Consider the following 16,801-nt stretch of genomic DNA (forward strand, 5'->3'; position numbering starts at 1 on the left):
TATTAGTATTATTATTATATATATTCCACTATGGAAGAGTAGAGTACCGATGTCTGTGGCCAATGGAGACACAGCTGAAACCTGGCTCTGAAGCAGAGATGAATCACCCCTACCTCTGTCCATAAAATGGATAGAGAGAAGGGCCTTTCAGAGCCCCCCCCCCCCCCCCCTCAGTAATCAGTTCTCTCAAAAGCCTGGGTCTTTATGAGGTCCTGTGTTGGCACAGTCCGGGCAAAGCTTCTCCAAGTTGGGAGCTTGGAATGTTTAAAAGCAACCAGAGGGCTTGAATCATTGTGATAGCCATCTATAAAAGTAACAAGAAACAACTGGCATCAACGTTTTAGCACTGGGGCGCATGGGGGAAAACCCCCTATGGCCCGTTTTGTTCCCAACTCCTCATCGCCCAGGATGGTCATGGAGCAGAAGCATCACTTCAGCCCGTCCTTCCCTAGCTTCTATTCTCCTGTGAGGCACAATGTTTACGGGCCCTTAAATAAAGTTGGTCGGCCCTTGGTAGGAGGCAAGATTCAAGTTGCACTTTACTCTGACATTCTACATTAAAACAAAGCCTTTAACCATTTAAATCGTTGTTATTATTTTATTTTATCATTGAAAAAGGTTACAAATATTTCAAAATAGCTTGCGAGGTTACTGTAGTTCAGGCAGTATACACTCGAGAGGTTACACTGCTCATTACTAAGTGAGTGTATACAGCGGAGCAGAGGCGGTGATTGACAGGCAAAATCCCTCAACAGCGACACCCGCAGGCAAAGATTTCCTCTTTTCATTGCAGTTGAAAAGGCTTTAGAAATGTGAGAGAAAAACACCTGCCATGGATCACTGGAGTGGATTTTTTTGTTAAAACATTTTATACACGTTTGAAGGACCATGACAAAGACTTTTAATGTGTGGTAAAACTGAACGTCATGAAACCTTTAAGCTCACCTAAATCTGCGTCTCTTCCGCTGTATCTGTGCCTGGTTTTGTTATGCGGCTGTTTGCTCCCACCACCACCCCAGCACCACCAGTGGGCTCTGCTATTGGTTCTGTTCCCCAGGGGAGGGTTGTGTTACTGTATATCTGTCTCCCTGCTCTTAATGGTTAAAGATGGTTGTCTAATTGTGCTGAGCAGGGGGACACATGTAGCAGAGCCTGAACGCCAGGATCAAACATTACATCCACATTGTATTCTCATTCTATAACATTGGTTCAATATATTTGTGAGTTATCTGCCTGATAACATTTACACAATGTTATGTTATAATGAAAAGGCCAAAAATAGGGACGCCAGGTTGAAAGTGGTTAATAAGCTGCCTGAGTGCTGCGGGAAAGAAAAGAATAAATATGGATTTTGAAGTGGAGCAGCAGAATATCCACCGATCATCCTCTATCTGTAAATACCTGAACAAGATAGGAGGTACTAGACTGAGTAAATGATAGGCTACCCACCAACACAGTTACATTTAAATCGATCATAAAATAAACCACAACAAGTGTAGAATGGCTGCAATAAAACCATAGCTGCCTTAAAAAAAAAAGAAGGAAAAAAAAGCAACTAAAATAAACAGGAAGTTGACCACCATGCGATGAGAACAAGTCCTGTAATTGTTTATTGAGTGTGTTCACACAAAGCCACAGTCACACTACAGTAATGGTGTTTGTAAATATCTGCGATCAGACCAGGTGCTGAGGGAGGGAGGATACGGTAATGAAGGACAGGAAGCTGCAGGCTAACAGGAAATGCTTATAACTGGCGGCCTCACACCTGGTGGTGAGGGCCGTGGATGGACGCTCTCTGGTAACGGACTGGACTGGAGGCTATAGTAGATGCTCCATACATTGGTTTCTACCCGACACACTTAGGGCTGGGATCCAGAAGAGAGGAATCGGTATGACTAAGAAGTGTTCTGCTTTCATCACTCCCTCTATGATGAAATCACTTATTCATTCTTTGGTTCGGTCTAATTTAGAATACTGCCCTGTAATCTCAGCCTGGGACCAGACAAATCTGATAGTGCAAAAAAAAAAAAAAATGCCCTCTGCGATTTGGGTCTGGCACCGCTCCGTTGTGAATCCATTTCCTGCTCCCGAAGTCTTAGGTGACCAATCAGGGTCCAGTATTCAAATATGGGAGACTGTAATTGGTAGTTGGTTGTAGGTCTAACGAATTGCGTCGAGAGCCATTGTTTTTATCCTGCCGCTTGGAAAAAAACTTCCTCATAGAAGCACCAGACTCATATCCATGCAGCGATATAGTCTGGCTACGCGAGGCTACTGTAATCTGGTCGTCAGCTACAAAATCTGATTTGAAAAAGTTACAGGTTGCTCAGAATTATCCTGGGACCAGACGGATCTGCGAGTGCAAAAACAAATTGCACTCTGTGATTTGTGTCTGGCACCGCTCCATAGAGAATCCATTTCCTGCTCCAGAAGACGTGAGTGACCAATCAGAGCCCAGTATTCGAATATGGGAGACTGTAATTGGTAGTTGGTTGTAGGTCTAACCAATTGCGTCGAGGGCCATTTTTTTTGATACCGCCCCTTGGGGGGGAAAAAACGTCCTCATAGAAGCACCAGACTCATATCCACACAGTGATATAGTCTGGCTACGCGAGGCTAGCTCAGAATAAAGCAGCTCGTCTGGCACTAGGACGTTCATACAGGACAAGTATTAGCTGGCATGGCTAATGGTTGAACACAAATTATCGGTGAGTCCTCTAATGCTACTGTGGAACATTATTAGCACCAATAAGCCGTCTAGCTTGGCTCACCAGTTACACATGACTTCTGAACATGGGTACAACACCAGAGGAGCGGCTTCTGGTAACTGCTGCGCAAGAAAAAAGGACGCTTCACCGGTGCGTTTCAATGTTGTAGTGCCCTGGTTCTAAATTCCGCCGTTTTTCGCCGTTTTTTTTTCTTCCCTTCACGCCGTTTGTTGCCCCCCCACAAGGTTGGTGCCCTGTGCTGCGCTGATTTTATCCGCCAGATTGGGACGTTCACGGTATATTTTGCACCATCACGGTACCATCACGGTGACGAGTGCCTCCAACACAGCCAGCAGCGTGCTGCGTGCGACTGACTATGTCTGTGTGTCAGGATTCGAGGCCACACTCACACAATCACGTGCAGCATGCGTCCCCTCTCCCGATACACAGCGTATCGGGCCGACACGTGTTTTAGCGTGATTGTGTGAGTCTGGCTTCAGGAAGTAAATTCCTGTCCCAGCGGTCCCAGCTGTTGGTGCGCGAAAGCGCTTCCCTTCGTCTGATGTGCCGCGCAGCATGCATTTTGACGACGCATGCGCACCTGCGCACCAGTTATGTGCACCCCTGTTTATAATGTTAATTTGTCTTTTTGTATTCATTTTTATTTAAATTGTATTGTTGTTTTGTTTTACTTTAATTTGGTATGTTCAGTTTTTGTATTTGCTTTGTTCAGGACCCCATGAAGACTAGAGGCTCATTCATGTGTCTCTGATGGGGATCCTTTAATAAACATAAACCAAGCACTTGGGTTTACTGCCCACAGCTCCTGTTGCTTCTCAGCTGATAACCCACTACCCCAGATCTGGAGAGGGCTGCCAGGCGGCCGGTGATGCAATCCCATTAGAGAGAGTATACCCAGAGAGAGAGAGATGGAGAGAGAGAGAGAGAGAGCGAGAGAGAGAGAGAGAAAGAAGGGGAAAAGGAGAGAAAGAGAGACCTGACCACAATGATTACACTTATAGGATTACACTGGCTGGCAGAGAGCCCCGGTTTAGTTAAAGAGAGGAAGTGCAGTACAGTAGCGTTCAATTCATCAGCCTGCCTGAACTTTGATTGATTATCCACAAGTTTCCTATAGGGTGTTGTGGTGGGCATCACTTCCTGTCCATGTGATCCTTGACACCTGATCAAATAGACAGTCGAAGTGATGCCCACAACGCCCTATAGGAAACATGTGGATATAGATCACAGTTGGTCGTCTTTCACCATAATCAGGGGTGCACTCGTCAAAATGCATGCTGCGCGGCACATCAGACGAAGGGAAGCGCTTTCGCGCACCAACAGCTGTTTGGCGGATAAAATCAGCGCAGCACAGGGCACCAACCTTGGGGCGGGCACCAACCTTGGGGCGGGCACCAAACGGCGTGAAGGAAAAAATAAACGGCGGAATTTAGAAGCAGGGCACCGGTGAAGCGTTATTTTTTCTCGCATACGCACCCCCCCCCCCCGTTGACAGAACGGCCCGGGGGGCACCGGACAGATTATTTGGTGAGCACCAAGTAACATCTCCAGGTGCTCTTCTGAGTACTAGATCAAAAAGGTTATGTCACCCCTGACCATAATCAACATCTGCACACACGTAGCTGAATACTTAACAGCAGGGGTCTTCGACAGGGGGTCCGGCGGGACCCCTAGGGGGTTCCTCAGAGTCACTACAGGGGGGGGGGGCCGCCAAATCTTTGTGTGATAGGGACTTTTTTTTCCACTAACCACTTGAACCCTCCCTATTTTGAGGGGAACATACGGCGGAAATAGCAGATCTACAAGCTTGTAGATCGGCTATTTTTGAGAGGCTTGGTGTGGATGGAAAAAAGAGCAGACCAAGTACAGAGCCAATGGTGAAGTTTACAAAGTATTTTTTTTTACATGAATACAATACGTAGTGGGGGGGTCCCTGCTTCCTCTTTCTCTCAGCTAGGGGGTCCTTGGCCTGAAAAACGTTGAAGACCCCTGGTTTACAGGAAAGGGTCACGTGGGCTAAACTCTTTCACCATAAAGCTCTGTTCCGGTACGTCAGTAGAAACAGTAATCTGGTGTTGAGTCAGAGAACCTCCTGGGCTGAATGATAATGTATGGTCTAATAATTGGAGGTCTTTTTATAGGGCTTTGTTGAATCCCTGCTGAGAGAGCCTGCCATGTCACGGACCATAGAATTTAATATGAAATATTCATCTTATTTTCTGTGTGTCCAGAATTCCTGAATATTTTAAGTGCTTCACTTATGGACGCTCAAAAACTAAAAAAAAGGGGGGGGGCGTGTCTAGAGTAGGCCTGTCACAGTCATTACATAATGGGCTGTGGCTCCAGGATTACCACGTATGTTACCTACAATAATATTAGTACGAGACGCGCTTTGTTTTCCCGCCTTTGACACTGACCCAGATTCTTTGGCCTCGGCTGCAGAAAAGAAAGAGAAAAAAAAAAGAATTATATATAATTTACAGGCCCAGCCAGGACGCGTAGCGGAGCGGGCCATGTGTGCTTTTCCAGTCTCATCTAAAGTGTGAAAGACATCCGTCTCGCTCGCTCACCCTGAGGGAGACGAAATATTGTGTGTGCGCACACACACACGTACACACGCACGCGCACACACACACACACACACGTCGCGTGCTAGAGAAAGTAAAGTCAACAAAACATCTGTTACTTATTAGGACGGTTGAATTTTTATTTCTAAAAGCGGTCTGAGTGGTCTATCTATCCGCTTTGAAGGAGTCGACGTTTCTCACAAATGAGCAACGATTAAATCCTGCATCCATCTAAATAAGGAGAGGGGAAAAAAAGAAAACAAAAATTTGTAATTCACAAAAGCATTGTGTGAATTATTAGGTAATATGAAAGTAATTCCATTACATGCGAGTAAAACCACTTAAGCCCCATTTTATACCGTGTCATACGACACACTGTTGCATGACGCACATGTATTTATTTGTTTAAGCGTTTTGCCTATAATAAATAAATGGCACGGCAGGTTTTGAAAGCGGTTGTTAAATGATATGGACAAAACATATTCTACCTCAGAGGAGTGGCTGTGGGAGAGCAGAACACAACACTGTGTCTCTTCCCAAAGCCAAACAAATGATATTAAAGTCCATTATGTAGTGTAATAGACTGTAAATCCCCCAGAGAGAGAGAGAGAGAGAGAGAGAGAGAGAGAGAGAGAGAGAGAGAGAGGAGGCAGGCTGGCCTCCGGTCCCGGGACGGCCGAGTCACAACATCACAGCTTGTTGGCAAATCACACAGATTAAAGTCCTTCCCTATCTAGAGCAGCAGCTAGCGGGCCAACAGGGGCTTTGATAAAGCACTGGCCTGGATCCGCTTTGTTACAGCGGCGGTGGTTCCAAAGACACTATCATGTTAAGGACCCCCATGGTTAAGATAAAGCAATAGGCTGCGGACCCCCATGGCTGCGGACCCCCATTTGCCAAGAACCTCACAAGAGAGGCTTACCTTGCTACTCCCTTTCATGTTCTGCACTATTTGCAAACTGTTAATAAAGTATTCTATCAATCAATCAATCTATCTATCTATCCATCCACCTATGTACCTAGAATATCATATCAATCTAATAATTGATTAGATTTTTATTTTTTTAAAGATATTTTTGGGGCTTTTTTGCTTTGAGAAGCAGTGCTTAGAGAACCAGAGTCTAGCTACAGTAGATAGATGGCTGGTTCCAGAGAACCAGAGTCTAGCTACAGTAGATAGATGGCTGGTTCCAGAGAACCAGAGTCTAGCTACAGTAGATAGATGGCTGGTTCCAGAGAACCAGAGTCTAGCTACAGTAGATAGATGGCTGGTTCCAGAGACCTGGAATTCACAGTCTCTGCCGAGTGTGACACTTGACTGACTGTCCTGTAAGATTGAAGAAATGAAAGGAGTTACAGCAACACAACCTGCCTGGTTATACTGGACTTTGTATATTTGATCTGACTGTTGCCTTCCTGTTATCTGAATTGTTCCGTGTTCCTTTCTTCTCCATTCTCTCTTTCCCCCGTACCATTCTAGCTCTTCCTGATATGTATTGTAGAGCAATGTCTAAAGTTGCATTCTGATTCTGATAGTTTGCCTCATTCTCAATGATGTAAAAACCGGTAAAAGCATCCGTGGCTATTTTTTATTTGTGCGTTGGCTAATCAAAAATAGCAGATCTAAAAGTGTGAGAACTACTGATTTGTAAGGCCTCAGGTCTTAACCCATTAAGACCTGGAACGCATCTGTGTCACTTGAGATTTCTTTAGCTATTCAAAAATAGCAGGGGTAGAGCGGCCGGATGGGAACCGCAGGGTTGCCAGTTGGATCCCGGGCTCCCCCAGAGTTAGTGTGGAAGTGTCCTTGAGCAAGACGCTGAACCCCTAATTGCTCCCGATGAGCAGGTTGGTGCCTTGCATGGTTTCCTCCTCCATCGGTGTATGAATGAGTGTGTGAATGGGTGAATGTGATAGAGTACAGAAGTCCTGACGTCACTCGTTCATCCCCTGGTTCGTAAAGTCATTTCTCTATGGAGAATAACATTGTGTCATCTTAGAATCATCTCATATAAGAATTGTGGTCCAAAAATAAACAAACTGTCTGGGCGATATTGTCAGGGAGGAGGCGCTCTGTATGGTTTATGATAGTCACTCACTTATATTTGATACAGTCTGTTTCTGGCGAAAATGTAACTAATTCGGCAGAAGTAACATTATCGTTTTCTCACCGTCAGTTGATGCTTCATATCCATAAGAGTCAAACCGCCGGGGTCATTTGTTTATTTTTGGAACACAGTTCTTATTTGACGCGATATTAAACACGTCTATGAGGATTCAGAACGGGGGTGGAAAACCGCGAACCAGGTAGGATGTGAAAATGACATCAGACTTCGGTGCTCTGTGCACAATCTATGTAAAGTGCTTTGGATAGGAGCGCTATATAAATGCACCATTTAGCATTATTGATAGCAGAACAAACTGTCTCTTTAAGTAGAGCTATAAATGTGTTTTGCATTGAGAGAAGTGGCAGCAGGTGGACGAACACACAATGTGGACGAACACACAATGTGGATGAACACACAATGTGGCCGCAGATTAAAAATGATAACAAACGCTGGCTCTGTGCCAAGTTAACTTTTTAACTGCCATGGGTTTTCTGTTGTGCCAAAACAAGGAAATAACAGAGCGATGCATCTTTTGTGAAACACAGAGACTTCAGGGGCTTCACATCCCGAAGGCCATTGTCCTCCTCCCCCCCCCCCCCCCTCCCCTGTGAGGCTTAAGTTCCATAAACTGCAACCCCTGTGACTCATCAACATTTTGAACATGTCACTCCATTATGAAAACAACACAGAGCACTTTAACCCATTAACTCTTACACTGCCAGGGTTTTTCAAAAATAGTTTGCCACCTCTTTCCAGGTAAAACATAGGAAACCTGTTATTTTTTTCTCCGTTTATTTTTTAACATTGAAGTGAATGGAGCAGAAACTTTTTGGAAAATGTTATCTCCTGGTTCTTTGTGAAGAACGGAAAAACGGAAAAACCCCAAAAATAAAGAATACATTTAGATTTTTTTTGTTGTTTGTTTGTTTGTTTGTTTTTTTTTGCGTTTATAAACGTTTTTGGCAGTATAAGAGTTAAGACCTGAGGCCGATTCTACAAATGCCTTCTAAATCAGTCAGTTCTCAACTTTTTCGTGCCACAAGGACCCCCACAATGATATGTATTTGGCCGTGGACCCCCATCACACAATGTTTTGTGCCAAGGACGGCCAGAAGAGAAGATTTGTGTTAAAAGAAATTCAAACACTGAAAATATCAGATGTACAAGCGTAGCACTAAGTGATGCACTGTGAGCTTGTAGATCTGCTATTTTTATGAACCGCTGTTCTAAACCCTAAGAGTTTTCTGGAAAATGTTGCTATATAGCTCAAATCTAAAATGACAGATGCTTTCCCGGTTTTAATGGGTTAAATGCTGTTGCACACCAACTATAGCACAGTTTACAAAAGCAGAAAACACTGCTGTGTCCAAAAGGACATCTTTCACTTAGAAAAGACATTCATCTCTAATTGACCGAGTCCTCAGGGGTCTATTATTAAGACCCCTCTTTTTTTTCCGCCTCTAGTCCAAACCAAAAGACCCACGTAAATAATGTTGAGTTGGAGTAAAGAGGATCAGTTGACCAGCACACAGAGCAGGGCTGTGGGAGCTATGACTTCAAAGCAATATCAACATTATTTCGTTCGGCAAACACCTCTTTAATGGAGATGTCCTTAATAGGCTACAAGACTTAAGCTCCTTTACACACCGGAGGCCATTTTTTCATGCGAATAATATGTTTTTTTTTTAAACATTATAAAGTCAATGCAAGCTTTCCATGGAGCGAAAAAGCGAAGCGAAAAAGCGTCTTTAAATTTTTCGGGACGAGTCCGAATTTTGTATATATTCGCATAATCGCCGGTGTGTAATGACCTTTAGGTTTGACTTTCTGGAAAAACTAGCGTATATACAGTCTGACTGGTTCCTGTGTTATTTACACCTCTCCTTCCTGTATCCCCACAGATCTGGACAAGGTGTGACAGAGAAAAGCTTTAAGCTTTGCTTAACTTCCTTTGATCCGACAGTCTAGCCTGTATGGACACAAAGCCACTTCTTCCTCCATATAGTCTCACATTTCAGCTTCTTTCACCAAAAGAACCTGAACCGCTGTAAAAGTGACCCGTACGTACAGCCATGTATTCAATTCATACACACAGTGCAATCCTCACTGTTAAATCAATGTGTAACTCTTACAGTTTACACATGTTCTATAAAAACACACTTATTGTTTATGAGAATGATAAATTGAAACATAAGTACTGTTTGAATTTCCAGCATTTAGCCCATTAAGACCTGGAACGCATTTTTAGATTTGAGCTAAATAGCATTATTTTTACACTTTGGCTATTCAAAAATAGCAGATCTACATTCTACAAGCTCGTAGAGCGGCACCGAGTGCCGCGCTACGAGCTTGTAGATCTGCTTTTTGAAAAATCGTGAATATTTGTGAAAATCCTTAAAAATATATATATATTTTTAAAGCGAACATTTGTAACTCAAATCTTTGCTTCTGGGGGTCCCTGGAACAAAATATTTTGAGAAGGGGGTCCGCGGCCAAATACTGGGGGTCCTTGACTTGAAAAAGTTTACACACACACACACACACACACACACACACACACACACACACACACACACACACACACACACACACACACACACACACACACACACACACACACACACACACACACACACACACACACACACACACACACACACACACACACACACACACACACACACACACACACACACACACACACACACAGCTCAATGAGGAAAGCAGCTGCCCTGGACCTCACAGAGAAGAGCTGTAATGGGCTGAATCACATTGCACTGTATTACACCACTAGGCAGGGAGAGAGAGAGGGAGAGAGGAAATACATCGGGTTCAAGCGCTGAACTTGAGAAAGAAAAGTGCTGAGTGTGAAAGCACATGGGTGAGAGAGAGAGAGAGAGAGAGAGAGAGAGAGAGAGAGAGAGAGAGAGAGGGAGAGTGAGAGCGAGAGAGAGAATACTATTGGCAAAAGTGCAAGTGCATGCCATTATGACTATTGTGATTATCATAGATCAATCCCTATTCCCCATATAGACCGCATTTACTTTACAACAACATTGATTTCATGTCAGAGCCATGACGCATTGCACTAGAAACACCAGCATATATGTTTTATTCAAGAATGTGTAGAAACTTGTTCCCTAGATGGACCCATCTTTGTAGATGCAGGTTTTAAAGAAATCACATGAACCCTTGCATGATCACCTTCTATTCTGGGTTCTATTTTCAAATCATGAAAGAAATTGCAAATCATTGACTATATGTTTTTACAAGCGAACATTTTTAACTCAAATCTTTGCTTCTGGGGGATTCTACAAATGTCGTCTAAATCCTAACTGTTTTGGTTTTTTTTTAAACGTATGTTGCTATAATATCAGTGGTTCACAAACTTTTTCACATCAAGGACCCCCAAAATTATATGTATTTGGCCACGGAGCCCCATTCTCAGAATATGTTGTTCCAGGGACCCCCAGAAGCTTTTAGTTAAAAATGTATATACTGTATGTGTGTATGTGTGTTTGTGTGTGTGTGTATATATATATATATATATATACACACACACACACACACACACACACACACACACACACACACAAAGATTTGCAAACATTTTCACAATTTTAAAAGAAATGGCAGAGCTACGGCACTCTGTGCCGCGCTATGAGCTTGTAGATCTGCTATTTTTAGAATAGCCAAAGAAATCTTAAAATGACACAGATGCGTTCCCGGTCTTAATGGGTTTAAAGGGCTGTGAGTTGAAGAGGCTACAGCATGGGATCCTTTGTACAACTCAGTCTGAAGCCTTATTATTAGCCCACCTTCCTCCTCCTGGCACAGAGAGAGAACATCACTGTTTGTTTCACTGCTGCTAATAAAGTCCCCATCTGGACGGCCCTGCTGAGACGCTATTGGCCGATGGAAGTACAGCGGTGCATATTTGGTGAAAACCAGAACAACCGCTGAAAGGATCCCAGGGGCATTTCTGATGAGTTCTAGAACCGCTTCTGGATTCACTCATGGAAAACAGTAAAAAAAATAACTTAAAGTAAAAATAAATAAATAGGAATAAGAAAGAACACAAAGCCTCTTTTATCAAAGCGGAAGAACGAGGAACAAAAGTGTTTCAGGACACATATCCACTGTGTACACAGTAAGCACGATTATGGCAGGCTGTTCTCCACGTTCTAAACAGCCTACAGGAACATGGTGATAAGAGGAGCCGCTGCATGTCAACAGCAAAATGAGGGCAAACGCAACAAGGACGACAGTCCCGTGTTTAGACTCAATACAATCAACAGTCTGCAGGCCTTCAGTCACATACTGGACATTGATGTTGATGCAGCAACTTCTGTCTGTCCCTGTCTTGTCTTGTGTCTGTCCCTGTCTTGTCTTGTGACTGTCCCTGTCTTGTCTTCTGTCTTGTATTGTCTTCCATCTGTCCCCGTCTTGTCTTGTCTTCCGTCTGTCCCTGTCTTGTCTTGTTTTGTCTTGTCTTGTGACTGTCCCTGTCTTGTGTTGTCTTGTCCCTGTCTTGTCTTGTCTTGTCTTGTCTTGTGACTGTCCCCGTCTTGTCTTGTCTTGTGACTGTCCCTGTCTTGTCTTGTCTTGTGACTGTCCCTGTCTTGTTTTGTCTTGTCTTGTGACTGTCCCTGTCTTGTCTTGTGTTGTCTTGTCCCCGTCTTGTCTTGTCTTGTCTTGTCCCCGTCTTGTCTTGTCTTGTGACTGTCCCTGTCTTGTTTTGTCTTGTGACTGTCCCTGTCTTGTCTTGTCTTGTGACTGTCCCTGTCTTGTCTTGTCTTGTGACTGTCCCTGTCTTGTCTTGTCCCCGTCTTGTCTTGTCTTGTCTTGTCTTGTCCCCGTCTTGTCTTGTCTTCTGACTGTCCCTGTCTTGTGTTCTTAACAAATCTCTGACTGCTGTTCAGTTCTGCTTGTTTTGTCTTCACACAAGAAAACACTGTCTTTCCTTCGCTTCAAAAACCTCTAGATTCAAACTGAACGGTTGCAAAGCAGACACAGGGCTTAAAACATCAAAACAGCTGGTGTTGTTGAGCTGATTGTTAATGTTTGCAGTTAGATGTAGAAGCCTGTATTATTACAGTCAGTCTATCAACGCTATAATGGCCTCAAACACACAGGCAAGACGTTTCTCAGGGACTGACTACAGTACATCTGCTACCCCCAGAGTGGTTCTCAAAGTGGGGTCCGGGGACCCCAAGAGGTCCTTGAGGAGGTTTCATAGGGGGTCCCCAGCATCACATTCAGTTTAACCACTTTAGCCCCATATATATCAGCCATTTGAAAATAGCTGATCTACAAGCTCACAACGTGTCTACTTTCAAAAACTACATCTTTAACATTTTAACAACACAAATCGTGTAGCCAATGGGGGGTCCGTGGTACAAAATATGTTTTCAGGTGGGGGTCCACAGCCAATTATACAGATGAATTTAGGGGTCCTGCTTGACATGAAAAGGTTTGAGAACCTCTGGTCTATTATTGCAGTCAGTTAATGGGCTCAGACCGGAAAGATGGTTCTCAGGGACTAGTGACTACATGTGTTGGGTACAGCTAGGACTAGTGACTACATGTGTTGGGTACATCTAGGTCTAGTGACTACATGTGTTGGGTACATCTAGGTCTAGTGACTACATGTGTTGGGTACATCTAGGTCTAGTGACTACATGTGTTGGGTACATCTAGGTCTAGTGACTACATGTGTGTTGGGTACATCTAGGACTACTGACTACATGTGTTGGGTACATCTAGGACTACTGACTACATGTGTTGGGTACATCTAGGACTACTGACTACATGTGTTGGGTACATCTAGGACTAGTGACTACATGTGTTGGGTACATCTAGGTCTAGTGACTACATGTGTTGGGTACATCTAGGTCTAGTGACTACATGTGTTGGGTACATCTAGGACTAGTGACTACATGTGTTGGGTACATCTAGGACTAGTGACTACATGTGTTGGGTACATCTGCTTCCCTTTCGCCCTGTAGTTTGAAGTTGCACTGGATTGGATTTGCTTTAACCTCACGGAGTGTGTGTGTGTGTGTGTGAGTGTGAGTGTGAGTGTGAGTGTGTGTGTGTGTGTGTGTGTGTGTGTGTCTTTCTCTGCAGTTTAAGTGCACACATGTTGACAATTAGCCATTGCATTCTTGATTAACTATGTTAAATCACCCTTGATTTTAGGGGGTGTGGGAAAGAAAACAGTTGGGGGGGAAAGTACAACCCAAAAAATCCATGTTGTCTGTCTGTCTGTCTGTCCCAACCCCCCTCCCTCCTGTCCTGTCCTGTCCTGCACAAAGTGAACTCGAAATGAATGAGAGCTTTTTGACTCAACTTCAACTTCAGCCTTTGTGTTTGAACACATGTGTCTCTAACTCTCTATCAGCAACAATGTAACCAATGGATCAACACACTGGATCAACACACTGGATCAACACACTGATCAACACACTGGATCAACACACTGCGAACAAACCAGGGTTTGGAACCTCTGCAACAATGTAGCACATCATGTGCTTCACAATGAAACAAACTGTGACAAAGTGCTCACACACACTCACAGTTAGTGTGATGTAGGGGGGGTCTAAAAGACCCTCACAGCTCTGTGACTCTGAGAGTGTACACATGGAACCAAATGGACCCTGTAAGGGTCCATTTGGTTACATGTGGACACTCTCAGAGTTAAAGTAAAGGTCCATATGTCAGAGAGAGAGAGAGAGAGAGAGAGAGAGAGAGAGAGAGAGAGAGAGAGAAGCAGTGATACATAAAGGGTCTCTACTTTACCTCTTTGTGTCGTATTCCTCCTCCAACTACAATCCACTGGATGGACAAACTGGATGGAAGAAAATCTCTTCGGGTTCTAGACTGGCTCCCTGTTGAACCCCTTCCACTTTTAAAGGTGTTTTTTAACTGTTTTCTGCTGCTGGATAAAACGTGTGTGGACGAGTCTCCATCCGCTCTGTGTGAACACTGTGAATGGAGACTAGACTCTCTGACTGAATGATGTGGGAGGGGGGGAGGCGTCCCCCTAATCACCTCCTGCTATGGAGGGAGGAGGAGGGAGGAGGGAGGAGGAGGGAGGAGGGAGGGAGGGAGGGAGGGAGGGAGGATTAAAGTTCTCCATTGATGCTTCACACGCTGAACTGAACTCCAGCATCGGTCCCAGACAGCGCAGCAGCGCCCTCCTGTGGTGCGTTGGGAGAATGCCAGCCATGGTTCACACGTGACGCTCGTCTGTCACAAAGCGTCATGATGGCGGAACTTGTTCCTGGTTTTGAAAAGTTCTTCGTTTACAACCCTCACATCTACATAAACGTTCACATTTCAAATATAAAGTGCTGACCTCACGGCCATGGATGTTACACGTTAGAACGCTTAGGTCTAAGTACCCGTATTTTCCGTATTGTCCAATAAAAAACATTTTAATCCAATCAATGGCCATTTTCTAATGATTTCCTTCATATGCTTTCAACAACGCGACCCTATTGGTTGGAAGGTGTATTGCACTCTGATACATTTTAACTCAATGAGAAAATGGCCACCAATCAGATTAAAAATGTATTTATTGAACAATACTGAAGATACGGGTACTTAGACTCAGGTGTTTCAACTTGTTACATCCATGGCCGTGGAGTCAGCACTTTATATTTGAAATACATATTTTTTATCTTGTACATATTGTTCACTCTTCATACCAGTAACCATAAGCTGATTGTATGACGTTCTGTATAGTAGTGTGTATATCTGTCTGTCTCTTATATGTCATCATGATGTGTGTGCATGGGGATCTCATCTTAAACAAGCTCAGTGCTTAATGGTCAGGGGGCCTATGGATAATTCCTTTTCTACGCCAAGTTCAAAAAACAAAAAAGCCATATCCGTTTTTCGTTCTAAAGCAAACAAACAAAAAAGGACTCTTTTTCCATGTTTACTCTACAAACCCAGAAACACTAAAACGACACCAAAGCGGTCCCTTTTTTCGTTTTGCCTCATTCCTTTTGTCATTCTTTGAGGTGCAACTGAAGAAGGAATAAGGTGTTGCTTTGCGCTTTTTTCATATTGAGAACTCGGATCCAAAACGGAAGTGGTGTCATTTCACCGTTCTGCCTTACAGAATTAATAAACGCTAAATCAAGTCAAAACTGCCCGCTTTTTCATTTTTGTCTTTTGCATTCTATCATTATGTATTTTGGGACTAAAGAAGTAAATTGGCGTCATAGTGTTTTCCTTTTCAGTTTCACAATACGAAAAACCCAAATGGATTATTTTATTTTGATTTATTATTTATTTCCTTCTCAGTAAAAAGAGAGTAAATTGGCGTCATGGTGTTTTCCTTTTCAGTTTCACAATACGAAAAGCCCAAATGGATTATTTTTATTTATTATTTATTTCCTTCTCAGTAAAAAGAGAGTAAATTGGCGTCATGGTGTTTTCCTTTTCAGTTTCACAATACGAAAAGCCCAAATGGATTATTTTTATTTATTATTTTTATTTCCTTCTCAGACGTCACGGGAGAGGTGGGGCAGAGGCTGCGCCGCTGCGGGCATGAGGGTATGGAGTGGGTGAGGTTTGGGGTTTATGGAGGTGGAGGATTTGTGTGTGGGGGGGGGGGGGGGGGGGTGGGGGGGGACAGCTTACGTGCATTTTCTTTCTTTATTATTTTTTTTCTCACTTTCCCCAATAATTGTGTTAAATACAGAATAAAGTGTCATAACTTTAAACAGTAGGTGATTAGCGTAGTGGTTAGGCAAGCAGATTTCAGTGTGGGAGGCTGGGATTCGAATCTTTCCTGGGGTCAGGTCCTCTTTATGTCTTCGGGTGTGCTCTGACCAGGAAAATCTATTTTTCCTCTTTTATTAGACATTCACGTGGTATTTTTCTGCCTATATTGATAGGAACAGTAGACTGACAAGAAATGGGGAGGACACGCAGCAAAGGTCGTCGGGATCGGGAGTCGAACCCGCAGCACGCTGTCGTTGCCAGGCTGGATTACCTGCCAACGGTCCGGGCCTATTTTCTTTTTTCTATAGAAATGGAGACCGTTCCCAAACATTAATGATAGCCTACTATGTGAATATAGTGCTATGTAACACTTAAATACATTTCATATATATTTTTAAAGCAGCCTCATGTTTCATTTACTTCACCTCATTGTAATACAAAATAAATGACTGCCTAATGTTATACCTCTTGTCTACCAGTAGGTGGTAGGACACCACCTCTAACCATCTCATTAAACTTTCATAGACTTTAATATTTGCCATCAGTAAGGTGGTGTAACTACACTGCAGAAAAACCAGGACCATTGTAAAGAATTTCAGAATTAATGAGCAGATGGCAATGTCATAAAGAATGAATACAAGTGCTGAAGTTAGTTAAA

General features: G+C 43.5%; 1 protein-coding gene across 6 annotated transcripts in view; it reads right to left on the reverse strand.

The window, feature by feature from the left end:
* Positions 1-14,381, reverse strand: part of myo1b (myosin IB) — a 158,441-nt gene extending 144,060 nt beyond the window's left edge. For all 6 annotated transcript variants that reach the window (XM_080412838.1, XM_080412836.1, XM_080412837.1 and 3 more), the window contains exon 1: positions 14,206-14,381. The gene's annotated coding sequence lies outside the window, so the exon portion shown is untranslated. The remainder of the gene's footprint in view (positions 1-14,205) is intronic.
* Between the last annotated feature and the right edge of the window lie 2,420 nt (positions 14,382-16,801).

The sequence above is a fragment of the Gymnoscopelus braueri genome (assembly GCF_963280865.1).
Source record: "Gymnoscopelus braueri genome assembly, chromosome: 18".
Taxonomy (NCBI): domain Eukaryota; kingdom Metazoa; phylum Chordata; class Actinopteri; order Myctophiformes; family Myctophidae; genus Gymnoscopelus; species Gymnoscopelus braueri.